At 34.6% G+C, this 19,042-nt stretch overlaps 1 long non-coding RNA gene across 1 annotated transcript in view; it reads left to right on the top strand.

The window, feature by feature from the left end:
- Window positions 1-19,042, top strand: part of LOC141570216 (uncharacterized) — a 251,642-nt gene that overhangs the window by 91,083 nt on the left and 141,517 nt on the right. The gene's annotated exons all lie outside the window — the stretch shown is intronic.

The following is a 19,042-nucleotide window of genomic DNA, read 5'->3' on the forward strand; positions in this document are numbered from 1 at the left end:
CTCTAGCTTCTTGTGGTTTGCTAGAAATCTTTGCTCTTCCTTGGCTGGAAGCTGTGTAACTCCGGTCTCTACATTTCTCATTACAGGGCCTTCTCCCAGTGTTTTTCTTTTGTTTTTTTCTGACATTTACCTTTTTTGAACCCTGCTTTTCTATTTTCTATTTCTATCAAGATGTCAGCTTGTACTCATTCTCAATGATTTCAGAGATTAAAAATTAAATGCAATCGTGTAAAATTTATAAAATTTGAACATGCTTAAAAAATATTAAACACAGAATGAAAAGTTAAAGTTATTTTTTGTATATGTTACATGTATTTTTCTTCTAAAACAAAAATCTGTTAAATGTAAAGGGAAAGTTATAATTAATAACTATGAACATTTTAAGAAAAATATTTAAATCTAAAAATTTTGTTTTCTTTTTTTGGGAAGGTTTAATTAAATCATAAATTTTTAAATAAAAAAACTTCATAAAAATACAACTATTAGCCATTCTAGAATTCAGTGTCCATTTAGATGGAAAATATTAAAACCAAGATTACCATTCAAACATATTAGTTCTATACCTACTTATATGTGAGTTTAAGGGCAGTATAAATTGTGAAATATTGTCAAATGTTCACCAATTACTATTACAACTGCTGCAAATGCAGCACTAATTTAGAAGTACCCCACACAAACTGGAATATAAAGAAAAGACAGAAAGTAGATTTCTGGCACCACTGGGGAACCACATTTTGTAATGCAAGAGTTTATTGCATTCATGAGATCTGACAGGAGAGATTTGAAAAGTTAATTACTTGTCTGATTTTTCCTTTCCTAAACTCTTCTGTCATTCAGATCTTCCCAATATCCCATCCCATCTTTGGCACAACCCACAGACTTTGATGGTACTGGGATTTCTTTGTTCAGAATACAGAGAGCCATGATCAAAAGTGTTTCTGGGGTCAATAAAACCAATGTTTGAGGTTACTGATCACATATTTCCAGAGCTGAGGGCCAAATCCTGAGAGACAGAGTTGCCTGCATCTTACTTATGATGATGTCCTGTGAGTGTGCTTGTGGTTTGAAGGGCTCTCTATTAGTGGGAGGGCCTCCACCTGCCTGGATCCAAGGGTAGTAGTTCCAACGATATCTTCATTTCCAAATCCAGTGACATGTCTATGTATTTTATATCCTCAGCCTCTTTGTTACAAGCGATACTACATTGATTATCTTTGTATTCTTGAAGATCTCATGTCATTATTTTCTTCCACTCTCCAACTACCTATTTAATTGTTTTTTTTTCCTATCAATCCTTAGTCTTAGCAGATCTTATACACATTTAACCAAATTTCTTTCTTTGACTCCTCTCTGTGTTTTTAAACTCTCATTGACTTCAACTATTATCTGCAAGATGACACCCAAAGGTATTTCCTGAGCTTAAGCATCATATTTGCAGTTGCCTGTCAACACCTTTTGCTGTGCCCCAACACCACATGAGTGCCCCAAAATGATACTCCCAAAATTGACTATATTATGCTCTCCAACATGCTTTTACTTGCGGTGAACTTTATATTTGCTAAAGGTACCACTAACCTCCAAGTCACCCAGGATTGAAAGTCAGACAACTTTGTCTCCTACCCCTTTCACTGTTCTTCATCCAATCAATTTCCTGATGTTGTTGCTTGATTTCTTGAATTTCTCTTATGTCTGTCTCCCTTTCTCCACTGCCCTTTTCTACTTACCATGTACATACTATGTGCTTAGTGATCATTTACTAAATATTGGTTTATATGTAATTAAATGTGTATGAAAACACGGTGGAATTTTACAATCGACATACCAGGTCAACTCAGTGATTCAAGGATAACTTTTGAAAAGAATTCTTCAAGTATAAGTTGGATATCTAGTCTTTTTTTTTCGTTTTGTTATTATCACTTTTTATTCTTTTAAGTAGAAGGTGATAATCTGCCCCTAATAATTAATTTTTTTATTATAGCAAACACAGAAATAAAAATCTATATGATAAACCTGCAAACTAAATACTCTAAGACAGATGGTAAATTATTTTTCATGTAAGGGGCCAAATAGTAAATATCTCAGGCTCTGTGGGCCATAAATCCTGTCATAGTGGCTGAACCCTGCTTTTATGGCACAAAAAGAGCGTTAAAACATACCTAAATATAGCATGGCTACATTACCGTAAAACTTTATTTATGACTATTTCAGATTCCACAAAAAGTAAGAGTATACAGTATTTGTCTTTTTGTGTTTGGCTTATTTCACTTGGCATAATATCCTCCAGTTCCATGAATGTTTTCACAAATTTCAGAAAAATGTTTTCTTTTTAAAAAGGCTGAGTAATATATATATTTTAAGATATAAGTTTTATATATATATTCATTATCCAGTCATTTAGGTTGTTTTGTCTTCTTGGCTGCTGGGAATAATGCTATAACAGACACGAGAGGGCAGGTGTCTCTTCAAGATCCTGATTTTACTTACTTTGGATGAATTTCCAGAAATGGTATTTCTGGATCATATAGTTGTTCTATTTTTAATTTTTTAGGGAACCTCTGTATTGTTTTCCATAGTGGCTATACCAATTTTCCATTCCCACCAACAGTGTATGATATCACCTATATGTGGACTTTAAAATAATGAAACTCATAGAAGCAGAGAGTTGAATGATGGTTGCCAGGGGCTGTGGGGACGTGAAATGGGGAGGTGATGTTCAAAGGGTACAGTGTTTCAGTTATGCAAGGTATGTAAATTCTGGGGATCTGCTATACAGCACAGTGCTTATAAGTAGCAGTCCTATTGATTCTTAAAATTTGTTAAGAGAACAGATCTTATAAATGTTCTCACCCCCTAAACACACAAACATAATGATATTAATAATAAAGGGGGTGGGAGGAAACATTGGGAGGTGATAGATATATTTCTGGCCTTGATGGTGGTGATAATTTCACAGGTGCATACTTTTTTTTGCCTAAACTCACCGAGTTGTATACATAAAATATGTGTAGCTTTTTACATGTCAATCATAACTCGGTAAAGTGATTTTAAAAAACCATTTATTTATGGGCATTGAAATTTGAATTTTATATAATTTTTATGTGTCATATTATTCTACTGTTGGTGTTTTTTTCTAACAGCGAAAAGTTTAAAAATCACTCTTAGCGTGCAGGCCATACAAAACCGAGGGAGGTACAAATTTGGCTTGTGGTTTGCCATCCCTGATTTTAAAAGAAGCATTTCTGAAATTCAAAAATTCCAATTTTTATTTTCAGAAGAAGCCTAAAAATTGAATATTGAGTGACCTTCACTTTTACTTTCCCAGGAAATTACATACTATTGATTAAAAAAATGCAAATAGCATTGAATATGCCAGTAGGTACTGGGTCAAGTTTTTTGGGAGACGCAAAGATGAATAAGATGCAATAAGATGCAGTGTTTGCCTTTTTAGAATTCACACTCTATTAGAGGGCAAAGACAACAAAACAAATAGCTATGGAACAAAACAGTATCTGATAAATGCTACTATTATGGAAATTAAAAATATATCCTATAGAATTCTAGGAGAGTGATCAAGTCTGATTGGGAGGAAATAAAAAGGTGTCATGGTGATGTTATTTAAGGTAGGCCTTCAAGAGTGAATGGAATCGTGATAGGTAGTGATGGGGCTGGAATCAGAGAGGAAGCCCATGTTTCTGAGGGAGGAAATTACAAACCAGGCCTTGGCAGCTGGGGATACTAATGGCCTTGGTTGAGAGCAAGGGTTAGTGCTGGGCAGACATATTTTGAGGGATATACGTTTGGAAATGTTGAGATGAGGGCTTTAAAGTCCAGATTGATAATTTAGATTTTATTTTTTCTGATTCACTAAAGAATGTTAAGAAAAGGAAGATGTCAAAAGATTCCATTTAAAGTCAGTTTCCTTCATGGTGATGGTTAAGTCAAGGATCTAGTCTTCTTTGGCCAATACTGGGAAATTCTAAAAATTAGGTTTAGATGCTGCTGTAAAATTTTCTGTTTTAATATCCATTCAAAAATATTGTTTTTAAAAAGAATGAAGATAGTTAATTGACTTAGAGTTTAAGATATCAATTTGTCTTATGGTTTTAAAGATTTGCTAGAAGATTAAAAGTGTCTTTTTTCTTGAATTTATTTCACTTTCAAATTATATATAGCTGCAGTTAGCGTGTGCATGTCAACATTACACTTTAATTTATGCTTACTGAACAACCATTTAGTTTTTACCCTACTTAGCATTTCTTATACCTATTATGAAATAAGCTCTTGGCTACAATTTAATTTCTAGTTTGTGGATCCCATACTTTCCTGAAATTTAGTAAAAAAATTATAATTAAAATGGGTTGTGTGTAACCTAAGTATAAACAAATGAATAATTCTTTTCCACTTCCTTATTGTGCTGTGCATTTCCATCTCCTCTTTGTTATTTCTATTACATAAGAAAATTTGTCAATTCCAACATAAATGAGTTAGGAAATGAAACTGAAGGCCGTGGAAAAGGAAGTCATGACCGGAGGTAAAAACCAAATTACATTGCAGGATTTGAATGTCTCATTAATCTATGGCATTTCAGAATTACATGTTATATTATTTTAGAGTAGTTGTTTGACAAGGGCATTGTAAAGAAGTGACACTCCCTCCTGATTTAAATAACATTCTTGTCTCACATTTAAAGATTTATATGTTTTAAAAATTCTACTGAATGAAAATGGCAAACAACTGCTTTGGCATTTAATGATTGCTTGTCTGTTATATGCATTTTTGTAATAGTGCCCAGATCATGAGAATTAATGTAAGCATCCTTCAAATAAATTCCTTTTAATTCCCTAGGGTTAGTAACAGAAAGAAACTAAAAAAAGACTATTAATTCTTATATTTCATCTATCTCATTAAATGTAATGGTAGCATACATTTCATAATTCCAGCAATATCATAAAATAAACTGTGATTCTTTGACTAAAAATAGGTGTTTCTTCAATTTTTTTGTATCAACTAACAAGAATCAATGTTTTTTTAAAAAGAAAAGGTAGAGATTCCAAGGTAGAGAAAAACAATTCTTTCTTTGAAGCTTAATCTAAGTATTTTTATCATAAGTTCTCTCATTTTATGTTAAATTTTGCTTACTATCCATTTCACATTCAGAAGTGAAAACTTTTCCTTCAAAAATGTTTTGAAAATAACTGCTCATAGAGAAGCAATTCACTTGTTTACAACAGGACCCCAATCCATCAAGAGCCTACAGTTAAGAAAGTAGATACAAAATGTACATAAATAGCAACAGTACAAATTAGTTCTTGCAATGACCCATTTGGTTAGTCTGATTATTTGATATACCCAAATAAAATCCTGTCGTTAAATTCTTGCCACCTTTTTTATTTGCTCATTAAAGACCTGAGTGGATTATGTTGACTACCTTCCAATAAGTAAACACAGCATCTCATACTGTGGCTCTTGGCACCACGTTTACATGATATGTTGACAGTTTATAGTCAATAGTTGTATTAAAACCTTGATAGCTTTATTTCAACAAAGTACAGCTTTAGTAATGTATCCATTCAATCACAATTCTCAACTCACTGTGTATCATTATTTTTATTTTCAAAGCTGAACTTATATTATGCATTAAGAAGTGTGTATGTAGGGGAAAGTAAAATGATTAAAAAATGGAAACAGATTATATTGAGAATTCTCTCTAACATATTATGAAAAAATTCTTTAGTGAGGTATTTTAATATTTAGATTTATTGAAGGTAATTTTTTTGTTGAAGATCTGATCTCAGCTTTAAGCTAAATACATTTATTAATGGATGTAGCAAAGAACTTTTTTGCTATAGCATAGTTATTTCCAAATGTTCTTCTAAAGTCTTAGAAGGTAAGCTTTATGATAATTTATTACCTTATTATTTAGCATTGTTATATTCATCTTATATGGGTCAAATTTATTATATTAGTGTTATGATTTATACTCTATATGTTTATAGTACTTTGGAGATTTTTCTATAATCAATATAGCTAGTGCATTTTATGTGGCTTCAAACATAATTTTTAAATTGCAAATGTTTTAATGGTTTTAGAGATTTATACAACATACCCTTGCTGTATGAAACAATGTGCAATATGGATCAATAATGCAACCTATCTCTAAAAGCCTTCATAATTTAAAAATAAAAGGAAAATAAAAAGCATGTTACTCATGAATTTAGAAAATTAATACTTTGGAAGAAGTGAGTAATAAAGGTAACAATAGAATTAGAAAAGATCAAGGAGTAGAATTATAAATCTAAGTAAATTATTAATTGTAAGTAAGTAAGTTCAAGAATTAGTTCTAAAGAAAAGTCAGTTAAACATATAGTTGCAATCAGGTAAAATAGAACAAAAGCAATTTACCGCCACTCACCCTCCCTCCCAAAAACTTTTTGAAAACGAGAGGGCATGTCTGAAAACTGAAGAGGAGATTAAAAATATATATTTGACAATTTCCTTGAGTTGGATGGGTTATTGATAAGTATGTATTCTTAAAATGAATCCAAGAAGTAATAACTAAATATTACAATAAACTTGAAAGAAGTTTCAAAAATCTGTCAAAAATCTACCTCCATAAAAGGTTCTGGGCCCAGACAGTAGTGGAGAAAATTATATTTAAACTTTCATTGCAGTACTCTCTAATTTGTTACACACACACACACACACACACACACGAATAGAAGCTTCCAAATTGCTTTTACAAAGCTAGCATAACCTAATATTCAAACCTGTCAAACACTGTCCAAAGTAAGAAAACTCAATAATCATAGAAAATAGAATAATCATAAATAAATACTTCTGACCTTAACATAAATTTCACTTCCTCTAAAGCATTCCCTGAAATCACTGGTTGTATCTATTTGTAAAAGTGTTTCTAAAAAGCATTATCCCAAGTATATAAAATAAATGCAGTAAACATATAAAAATAATATATATGTATATTCATGTAAAAATTTAAAAAGCATACAGAGCATGTAAAATATTTAATGTATGCATTTGTACATTGAAAAGTCAAAACACTAACATTGATTTATGTGTAAGGTGGGATTACAGATTATTTCACTTTTCATTCATACTTAAAATTCATTGTAATGCTTATTTATTTCTATTATAAAAATACATAAATAAATAATTCATACTCTAATTATGATGTTCATTTTATGGAAAAATATAATCCAAAGTGTTACATGATTTCTAGGTACTCAGAGTGATAAAAAGTATCCCCTATGAGTTAGGGTTTGTTTTGTTCTTATGTTTTGCCTCTCTGAGGAAGACTCATTCTAACTGGTCCTTCCAGAAATTCTTTGTGCTACTTATGTGCCTCAGGGTTCCTGCAAGGGAGAGGGAAATTCTACCAAGAGAAAATGAAATTACCAGTCACCTGAGGGGTGGATGCCAACAAACAGGTCCTGACCCTGTTGACAGTTAAAACTAACAATTTCGTTTTCAGCCATCACTGGCTGTTTGGAGAGTGATTCACTGACAGCTCTTTGATCTCAGCCTCTTTTGCTCCTTATTATTCCTGTTTAATATGTTATTGTTTTTTCAATTTTCAGATATCACTATTTTTTATTTAACTTGCTATCACATACATATAGTAAAAACCAAAAAGTCACCAGTTACCCAATGAAATGTTGTGTAAAAGAAAGTCGTGTTCCTGGCCCTGTTTCTAAATACAGAATACATCTTCTCAGATGCAAGCTCACTTTCTCACTTTCTAGTTTTCTTCATATCACCCCAGAGATGTTCTCCGCACATACAAACATGCACGTATATATCTTTCTGAGAAAACTAATGTTAGCATAGTATGCACACTATTTGTCATCTTTTTTTTTTTTAATTTAAAAATATACCGGAGGTGCCAAAAAAAAATGTATACAAGTGGATGCTTTGGTCAACGTTGCTCAAGCAGTAGTTTGCTGTGATCAGAAGTGTCTGGGTGCTGTGGTAACTACTTTGAGAACCTCTTGTAATTGCAGAAGTCAGACATGACTTGTATTCATCTTCTGTTATCGGTATATATTGAGTATTATAATTTTAATACAGTTTTCCTTTCTTAAAATGTGTATGCATTTTTTTGACACCCTCTGTATACTGGATGTTTTTCCATATTAGGTCATGTTAAATTGCCTGACTTCTGGTAATGGTTGCTTATTATTTTATTGAATAGCTACACAGTAATATATTCAATTAGTCTTTTATGACAGACATTTAGGAAAATGGAAAAAATACGTGAAAAGGAATCCAGTCTTATGATATAAAGGAAAATAGGTCAAACACTCATGATGAGAGAAAATGTACCGTGTTACTGTGGGTATGTGAATGTCTGGTGGGTTAATAGGTAGTTTCATGTATTGTTGGTGGAAATATAAGTAAGTGGAACTTATATAGATGTTTTTGACCATAATTAAAATGATCTTAACTTTTGACCCAACACTTCCACTTGTGATTTGTTGCTTAGAGAGACACTTACACAAGGAAATTTATAAATGGTTATTCAAAGTAGCATTATTTGTGAGACAAATGATTGAAACCATTTTCAATGGTTTTCAGATTAGATTTTTTAGACCAATGATAGAGCAAGGGAAAAAAAAGCTAAAGAAGACAAAACAACTAAAAATTTAGTTAGTCGCTTTTTGTGACGAAAATGTTTTTTGAGAAGAATGCCTGGCAGAGCAGAAAGTTGATAATATAAAAGAAACAATTTGGATTAGATTGCTGGAGAAATTTATCTATGTTTTCCCGTTTCTTTAAAATCTATCAGCTGCCAAATGTACACCAACATAGCTAGTATAGGGGTGTGTGCTCCTGACTTCATTTCCCACCCAGAGAACTGGAAAGTCTTCCCATTAGATAACTAGTAGTCAAATAGGACACAACGTTTAAGGGAAAAATGAAAGTCATTAAAAGAGAACAAGACAGAGAAGCTACTCTTGAAAATAAACTCACTTTTTTCACAGAGCTGGCCTTAGCAAACCACCCAACTTCCGATGTCTCCGACCAAACAGGTCTATTACCTGATGACTCCTATTCTAAGCACCTGAGGTCTGCTGAGAAAAATCACTCTCCTGGGATTCCCAAGGAATCTTGTTCTTCCTTTGCCTCTCACAAACCTGTGTGACATAGGGCAACTCACTAAACTTCTAAGGGCCACCAATGGCTCATCTCTAAAGTGAGGCCTTAATTTTTCTTCCAGATCTGATATTCCCTAACTGTGGCTTCTCATTTACTGTCAAGGGGATACAAGTCCTAAGGGGTTGCTGTTAGTAGTCAGCATTCTAAAAACAGGATCTGATCATTATATCTAATGTATAAGCAGATATAATATATATATATATATATATATATATATATATATATATATATGCACACACACACACACCCTGGTGATATATAAAGCTATATCCTTCAAAACACTATTTGTTAAAAGTTGAGATTGTTTTCTGCATGCCCATGGATTCTAGATAGGAGAGAAACCCTAAAATATGATAATCTCAACACACATTTTAACTTCAGTTTAGTCATTAACTAAATGTTTACTATTTTCATTTATAAAGCAACCAACATCCAAAATAAATGACATTTATCCATGTATCACAGATGATCTAAATAACAGTTCTGAGAGAAAACCGTAGAATTTGGGCAGATTGCACAGCAAATACCCACCTACTTGAGGACCCAGAACTAGATCGGAAGCTGTCATTCATTAAAGTCTGATTCTATTTTTATGTACGTTTCTCTATTTTGTTCCCTTGCTGGTTGTTTGCTGGCCAAACTTCAAGTAGATGTCTAAGTTCAAACGAAGTCTCATTTCATTTTACCACATCCCTAGGCAATCTAATTGTACGTTTCACAGATTCAGGCTTTGTGTACTGAAATTTCAGGGAATTATTTATATTATAATAGATCATTATTATGAAACAGTCTATGTAGTAGGAAGAACTCAGTGTGCAGAACTATATTAGAGAGACGTTCTCACTGCTCATGATGATCACAAGCGTTCAAAATGGGAATTAAATTGACAGCACATATCGAGAAAGAAGATAAGAAAGAATAAACAATTTTTTTCTCTTTTTATTTTCCATTGTTGCGAAATGAGTTCAAGCTGAAGAATAAGTGAAAAATAGCAGATGCTACACAAATTCACCAAAAGGGCTTAGTCCACGTCTATTTTTTTTTTTTTTTACTAATATACGTATCTGTTTTCCGTAAACATCCTATGGATTAACAACACAGTACTTAATTTTGTTCCAATCTGGAGAATTTATGTTTTTATTTTGGGGGGACAGGCCCGGGGGTTGCTGGATCATTATGTTATCTGTAATCTAGGATTTGAATACATTTGGCTGTGGGAGTAGGCACAATATGTGTCACTCCAGTGTGTTCTGCTGACTGTGTATATTTAGCTCTTTGGGTGGCGGACACCCAAATGCAGACATACCGCTGAGAAGCAGTGGGTGGGGCACACGAATGTGCTGCAGGCAGGACTGGGGTCTCTTCTGGGCACTCTTACTCACATGGCAGTGAGCATGTTTAATTGTGAAGAGTAATGATAGATCTAATCACGAATGATCACTATTCTTCTAATACAAAACCTCTGCTTCAGCAAACCTATTCTGGAACTATGACAATTTCCACTTCCAGTGTTACTTGTTTATGTAATTATTTTCTTACCTCCAGGCGCTCTCTGCCTCTTTTTTTTTTTGGCTTCAAATTCCTTCTTGAATCTGACTCTTAAATCTTGAGTCTTTTCCTTGGCTTTGAATTCTGTCTTGAATCTTAGTATTAAATCTTTGGGCTCAGGAATCTCTACTCTTTGAATGAGATACTACATGCCACTCATTTGTTATAAATTATCGTGATGAAATGTTACATTATAATCTTTTATCTATTTTACTCACACATTGTTATGAAACTGAACACGTATGCTTTTGTGTCCCTGTATGTGTATATTTGTCTGTATATCGGAAAAGATTGTAAACTGGCAGAGGGAAGTAACTACAATTTCTACCTATGAGTATATGTATCATTTCCTAACATTGATACCCAGTATTGAAGAGGAATAGAGCAGGGATTTGTAATCTCCGCCCCAAAAAGATTCTGTTATTCATGGCATGATTTTTCCAATTTATTCCTCAAAACTTACAAAACCCCACATATCATCACTTATTCAACAGACATTTGTTTAGTCCTACTTTGGACCAAGCACTGCCCTGGACACGAGGCATACTGATGTGAACAAAACAGAAGCATACAGGGAGCATATATTTTGATGTAGTATCACTAATATGAACATCATTTTCTATGTGCCTATCTAAGCATCCTTCTGATATTCTTAACAGTTGAAATATTCCTAACAGTAAAATATTTCAAAAGAATTTAGGATTAAATATGTATAGGTAGGGAAAATAAATTCTTAACTAGAAAACCAAAAGCTCTTCAAGAAAAGGGAAGTAGACACAATTATTTCCATTAAAATTTTGATAACAATTTATTGGGAAAATTAATTAAAAAACATATAGGAGCAGAAGATAACTATAAAAAGATGATAAAGGATTAATATCTATAATATCCAAATAATTTAAACGTTGACAAGAAAAAGCCATAATAAGAAAATCCTGGTCAAAGCACATAAGTAGGTAATTCCCACGAAGCAAATCCAAATAGTAATTACATGAAATTTATAATAATCTAACCAGTAGTCAGACAACTATAAAGTTACATTAAACTGGCAAAAATTGAAAAGAGACATAATGCCTATTGCTGGAATGGATGTAGGGGAAAAGGTGCTCACCCACAATCCTGATAGAAATGTGAAATATTACAGCTTTTTTTAAAAGTATTTTTCTTTGGAAATACGTATTTAAATTTAAACTAGTACCTTATTTTGCCCCCTAATCCCTCTCTTTTAAATCTATGTGCTAGAAACAAAAGCACCATTTTTGGACACGTGTTAAAGGATGTTTATGGATATTCTAGGATATGAATAAGGAAATGACTGACTAAAGGTATGGTATATCCAAACCATGAAACATAACGGAGCCTCTATAAAGAATAAAATGGAGCTATGTCAAGGATATTACAGGATTTCCACAAGATGTTTTGGAGTGAGACATACATTAAGTAGTTTGCTTTGAGGCACAATTAAGTTGCAGGATCAAGTGGTCCAGATGCCCCTGTGCACTAATCCTGCCTCCCCTCTCTCAATTCATACCCACAGCCTAACTGGGATTTCCCTATGACCAACAGACTGAAAAAGAAAAATCTCCATCCTTGTTTACCAATTGTCTTAGTCCATTTTGAGCTGCTATAACAAAATATCATAGTGTGGGTAACTTAAAAACAACAAACATTTATTTCTTACAGTTCTAGAGGCTGGGAAGTACAAGAGCAAGTCACTGGGAGATTCAGTGTCTGGTGAAAGCCCACTTCCTGGATCAGAGAGGGCTGTGGGCTATTTTCACTATGTCCTCACATGATGGAAGGAATGAGAAATCTCTGGGGCCTCTTTTATCAAGGCACTAATTCCCTTCCTCTGCCCTTGTGACCTCGCAAAGGGCCCACCTCCTAATTCCATCACCTTGGGAATTAAGATTTCAACATATGAATTTTGGGGGAACATAAATATTCAGTCCATAGCACCAATGGTTTTGCTTGATATGCTGGTACCACCCAGTATTGTTTGACTAAGCATGACTAAGCCCTGTTCTGGGTGGTCTTGAGGAACAGTGGTGAAAGAAAACCTCCTGGAGGCAGAACTCCAAGTAGGACAGCTGACGTAATTTTAGCCTAGAGAGAGAGATACTTAGAGACTTGGAAGAAACATGGTTGGAGAACTGGTGAAACGGATGTCTGAGGAAAAGTTATGGGAGTGGAAATGAGATATGAAGCTATTTGTGTCCCATGTGCATATTAACTGAGGAGACTCAGTGGGTAAGATGACCCATTCTATGAATATAGGTCAGTTTCTTTCCCTATGTGGTTTCCCAATGGCTGTGAACAGAATAGACATAGTGGCAGGAATGCTGATTATGCATGGGCTCAGCCACATGGACTTTCATAGAGACAGTGGAAGTGTAACGGCTCTGTGCGATGTCAGAGGGATAGTGGATGAGGGGAGAGGGGTTTACACAGTGTGAGGGATATAAATGATAAACATCTAAGTAGTGCTTTGTCTTGTGCACCTGAAACTAATAAAATTAAAAAAAAAAAAATGGCAACGGTCATTGTGAATGCCTTATCTTCCTGCAGCAGAGAACAAAACTGAGTCTTCAATATGGCACCAATCCCAGAAGATCAGTTGGCCACCTGCAGTTAAGTTGATCACATAAGCGCTCTTTCATCAAGAAAGGGTCAGTGCTTTGTTTACACTGAAGCAGACGTGCGCTTTACAGCAAATAAAGTATGACAAGAGGCTAATGCTCATATGATTAATTAACTTTACCATGTTACCTGATATAATACTGAAGTGGACTTTTGGTGATTCAGTTATGGCACCAGCTGGGTGGCAACACCTAGTTAGGCTGCAGTAATGTCTTCCAGGATGTGTTACATGCTTTTCCTATGATGTCTTTCCCCCCCAAAGACAGGATTGATGGTTCCATGAATCAAGGGGTGAAAATGGGAGTATCTCCTTTCACTATTATGCCTAGTGATCTACCAGTGAATATGTTTGCTTCCTGTCCTCACAATTGTAAATTCCCTTAGTTTTGCTCCCATTAGGGGACATATTAATGATTTTATTAAACTGAAATTTGACTTGCCAAGTTGACTACTTGGACCTCCTCAAGCCAGAGAATCAACAAGCCGAGAAGGGGTTTATTCTATCAGTGGTGATTGATTGTGGCTATTGGGAAAATTGAGCTGCTATTACACTGTGAAGTTAAGGAAAGCTATGTCTGAAATGCAGGAGATCTTCTGAGGGTCCTCTTACTACTTTCATGATCTGTGATTAAAGTCAACAGAAACCTATGACTGAATCAGGCAGTTTGGCGAATGATCTAATTCTTTTTGGAATGAAGCTTTAGTGTAACCTAACAGACAAGGGACTACAATCAACTGAAGAGATTTCTGAGGGCAAAGGGGATATGGAATTGACAATGGAAGAAGTGAGTCATATGCACCAACTACAACTATGTGACCCGTGCAGAAACAAGGATTGTAATAGTTATGCATATTACTTCATTATTTTCATATGGTTGTTTTCCTATATACATTGGCCATTTTCCTTTCTTCCTTATTTCCCTATTATCGAATGTAAGATTGCAACTTGATATCTCAGTGTCATGCGGAACTGATCATGCCCTGAGATTTTATCCTACTGGCTTGCTAACAGATTAGCCAGTTTCATAGGTACTGGCGGAATATGTGAGATGCCGAGTTAGAGACAAAATACAAATTTTTACTCACAGTAATAGTACTAGCCAGAGTAATAGCATTGTGCTAATTCTTCAAGCCCCAATTCCTACATATGATGTAATGAGAGCTAAGTATCACCTGCCTGTTGCATTACAATCAATATGGGAACAAAACACTGATATTAGGAATCCTAGATCTTATAGAAGGAGCTGCTGGCAAACCTGACTATACTCCCTTCTGGGTAGAAATGTTATTTTTTTTACTCTAGAATACAATCTGCTTCTGGGAATAGGGACGCTTCTATCTTTACTATTTTAGAATGTAGATATATGTATCTTCCAAATATCTTTGAAAAGATAGTCTAAAGCAAACCAGCTGTTAAGGCCTATAAAGATCAGTGGAAACTGATGAATAATTATATCCCCAAACTCAGTAGTCAAGTTATAGGATGCCAAAAGCCAAGAGGGACTCAATTAGAAAAAGAATGAATATCACCAAAAGATGGCTACAGGGACTGTGTCATCTTCTCAGGAGAGGTTCGGCATGTGATTAATTGAACAAGGATATCGAATCATATTCTCCTGAAGCATGATTTAAGTATTGCCTATAATGAGATTTTGAGTATGGTTCAAAGAGGTACATACGTGTTCAAAGTGGTGAAGAGGTTCATTGTGTTGCCTTTTCCTGTGTCAACGTAGGTTAAGCCAGAACTATGTTTCTCTAAATGTCCTTCTGGTAGTGTCCCAGGTTAGGGTGGGCCAAAAGAGAAATTTGTATGCGATGTGGAAGATGGAAGCAAATTAGCAGGCTTTACTTTCTGAAAGCCAGTGTAGGGCACCAGATACTGCTGCAGCTTTGTCATATTGCTGTGAATCTGCCAGCTCACCTTGTGATATGTAGAAGAGCCAGGCTGATGAGCCCTCCAGATTCTACTGGAGCGTCTATTTTAGTATTTCCAAATTGTAGAGCAAGTGCGTTAACAGGTATGTGGCAAAGGATACAGGGTACTCCTGCAGGTCACTTATGCCAGGGTACAGGCTGAGAGAATTAGATGTGAGTTCTAGTTTATCTTCATAGGTTCCAGTTTGCCTGGATGGGCTCCAGTTTATCCCCACTCTATCCCAATCTATCCAGTGAAGCTTTCCTTCCCAACTGCTGGCCCTGATAACTGACAGTGACTTCAGACACAACATCTGACACAGGGGACAAGTCTTTCCATAGACTTCCTCACCATCTTCTATAATTGTGTGAAATCTAATCCTTATAATAAATTCCTTATCCCTCGTGGTCCTACTTCTCTGATCAAACCTTAAATGATTCAGTTTCCAAATTCATTTTAAGCTGAATTCCTTTTTAATATTTCTACATTGTAAGATTACTTTAGTTCTCTGTTCTATTTATAGATTTGTATTAATATCTTAAATAGTTAGAACCATTGTATCATCCTTGTAACTTATAAATGGAAGACATTAATCATATTCTGAAATAAATTTATATTTTTTCTATTGCTCCCAACATAGGAAATCAATATTATTTTTCATATTTCAGGCCCTACTCAGTAATAACTAATACAAAATGAATATATTACTGCTGGTAGGAGACCTGGCTACACTGAAACACTAGAAAGGACTTGAGTGTGTTAGAGTGTAGGAGAATAAAATAAGGGAGAAAAGAACACAAAATAAAGCAACAAGGTAAGGAAGAAAAAAACCATATTTCCTCAAATTTTGAATTGACTGCCTTTTATTATCCGGGAAAAATCTACATGGAATATATATATGGAGCATATATATATATATATATATATATATGGAGCGAGAGAGATAAATCATTTTCTTTATTAATAATTAACTATAAGAAGTGGGTATAGATTTTTTGATAACATTTAGAGACCCACGTGGTTGATTTTTAAACTAGTCACCACCACTTCATCAATCTCCTGTGCTCTCTAGAATTTTATATAATTTAAGTACAAGCCTTGATATTCTTTCCCTTATTTTTCTGACAACAATCATCTTAAGCCATTATCTTCATTCTTTATCCTGATGAACTAATGACCCTTTGTATTCTCCACCAACTTAACCTACCTCAGACACACACACACACAGACACACTTGTATTCAAGGAAATTTTAAAGGTTAGGGAAAATAAAAAGCCATTAATAGGGTAGTAATTCTCTTTTACCTCTACTTTTACCATTTTACATACTTTAGCACATTTAATTTATTTGTCCCTAAAGTTGCATTTCAGTTTATAGAGTGCTTTAGAGACAAGCTCTTCAAAATAAAATTGCACAGTTATAAAGCTTTGTATACTGCACTGATTGAGCCCCCAAGATGACAATTTATGCCAGTTAAGATAAAGAACTTTGCAAAAATCTTTAAGTCAATGATTTTGGTCATAGTAGTTCTACGTTAAATGGGTCAATAAAACACAAAAACGGTGCAACTTCATTCTCACTACCTATATAGAATCAATATGTTAAAAAAAGGAAAACAATACCCACTCTAGATTTAAAGAGAAGGAATAACAAGAAGAGGATGGATAAGGAGAGTTAGAGGAAGAGGGAAAACAGCCATGAGCAGTGAGACGACTAAATCATCTTCATTTATTCATATATGTAAAATGCTTCATTCATTCTAAGTATCATCATGGGTTGAGGCTACTAATCAAAATAAAATTCATGCAAATATATGTACATGATTTGCAGACGAGCCATGGCCTCCAGGTTTCTGGAAAGTTGCCAGTATTGTCCTTGGTAAAGCAGAGTTTAGGCCCTTCCAGAGCTCTGCATTTGTCTTTTCTTTGTTAGAGACACAGAGCTCATAATCAGTGATGAGGGGAGAGAGTGAAGGTGGACTGACGGATGCTAACCCAGCCACAGTCTTTGCAATAAGAATGCACTCGGGTCTTCTTTCTGCCACGTGCAAGTTCTGAGCTCTGGAAGACTTAACATTTCCAGATATCGAAGGGATCACATTAGGCAGAGAATCAGTACAGAAGAATATGCTATTCTTTCATAAACAGATTTTTAAATTGTGTTTGTTTAGAGAATGTGATTTTAAAATTCTCTAAGTATAAGAACAATTTTGTAATATAAAAATTTATCTCATCCGATAGTCTATGGGATAATTTTAATTAGAATTGGGTTATCATCCTTTTTCTCAAATGACAGGCAGGTGCTTCACAGCAATAATTGTGAATCACTGGTTCCAGATTCTGGATTATTTAGAGATCTTGATGGTGAGAATGCTGTCCTGAAGAAGTAGTGTAGTGTATTTATCAGGGAGAGTATGAGGTAAGCAAGTAGGAGTTTACAGTTAAGAAAGTTTATGAAAACTTAATAAAAAATTTATGAATATAGGGTACATTTTTCATTCAGCCATATATTCATCCAATAAACATTATTAAATACAATACTGAGGCAAGGTGCTAGCAACATAGTGATAAATGAGACTTAATTTCTACCTTTAAAGTACTAAAGTCCCATAATAGACAAGTAATCGCATTGTAGGAGCACATAGTGAAAGGCATAACGGAAGAGCACAGGGTGCAGTGGCTCTTCAAAGAAAAGTACAAACTATTTTATATAGATGACATTTATTTGAGCGACTCTAAAGATAGCTGGTATCATTTTCTTCTCTTCTTAGCCACACTTGGTGTGCCGTCCTTCATTAAGTGGATAAGTGGAGTATCTTTCCCCTCCTGCATTAGTCAAGGTTCTCCAGAGAAACAGAACCAATAGCATATATTGTCCATCCTCTGTATACATATGCACATATATACATATATAAGTGTATGTGTATCTCACTATCACTATACAAACACACACACACACGCACACACACACATACACACACACAGAGGGTGCCGAAAAAATGTATACACATTTTTAAAAGGGAGAAACTGTATTACAATTATAATACTCAATATTTACCAATAACAAAAGATGAATGTAAGTCACATTTGACTTCTGCAATTACAAGAGATGCTCAAAGTGTAATTTTAATACAGCTTTTTTCTTTCTTAAAATGTGTGTACATTTTTTTGGCACCCTCTGTGTGTGTGTGTGTATGTGTGTCTTTAAATGTCTATATATATGATATATATATGTATATATGTGTGTATATATACCATATATATGTATATCTATCACTAAGAAATGTATTTAAAGATCATTTGAAGACTTCGACAACTTAAAGGCAACTTGAAGAATAAGAAAGAGCCAGCCTGACAAAGAGCAGGGAAAGGAGCACTCTACACAAAGGATGGCAGGTGCCAAGACCCTCAGGTAGAGGAAGTTGGCATGTTCAAAGCAATGAGAGAATGTCAGTGTTGCTTGAGCAGAATAACCAATCTCACTAATGAGATTTATAATAAGGAACTGGCTCATGTTAACATGGTGTATGGCAAGTTCCAAGATCTGCAGGGTGAGTCAGCAGGTTGGAGACCCAGGAGAGCTTCTGGTTTAGTTCCAGTGTGAAGGCCAGCAGGCTCAAACCCCAGGAGAAGACAACATTCCAGTGTGAGTATGAAAGCAGGAAAAAAGGTGATATCCCTGTTTAAAGACTGTTAAGTGGGAGAACCTCCTTCTCCTCACGGGAGGGTCAGCCTCATTGTTCTCTTCAGACCTTTACCTGATTGG

This window comes from Rhinolophus sinicus, linkage group LG01 (genome assembly GCF_036562045.2).
Source record: "Rhinolophus sinicus isolate RSC01 linkage group LG01, ASM3656204v1, whole genome shotgun sequence".
NCBI lineage: Eukaryota > Metazoa > Chordata > Mammalia > Chiroptera > Rhinolophidae > Rhinolophus > Rhinolophus sinicus.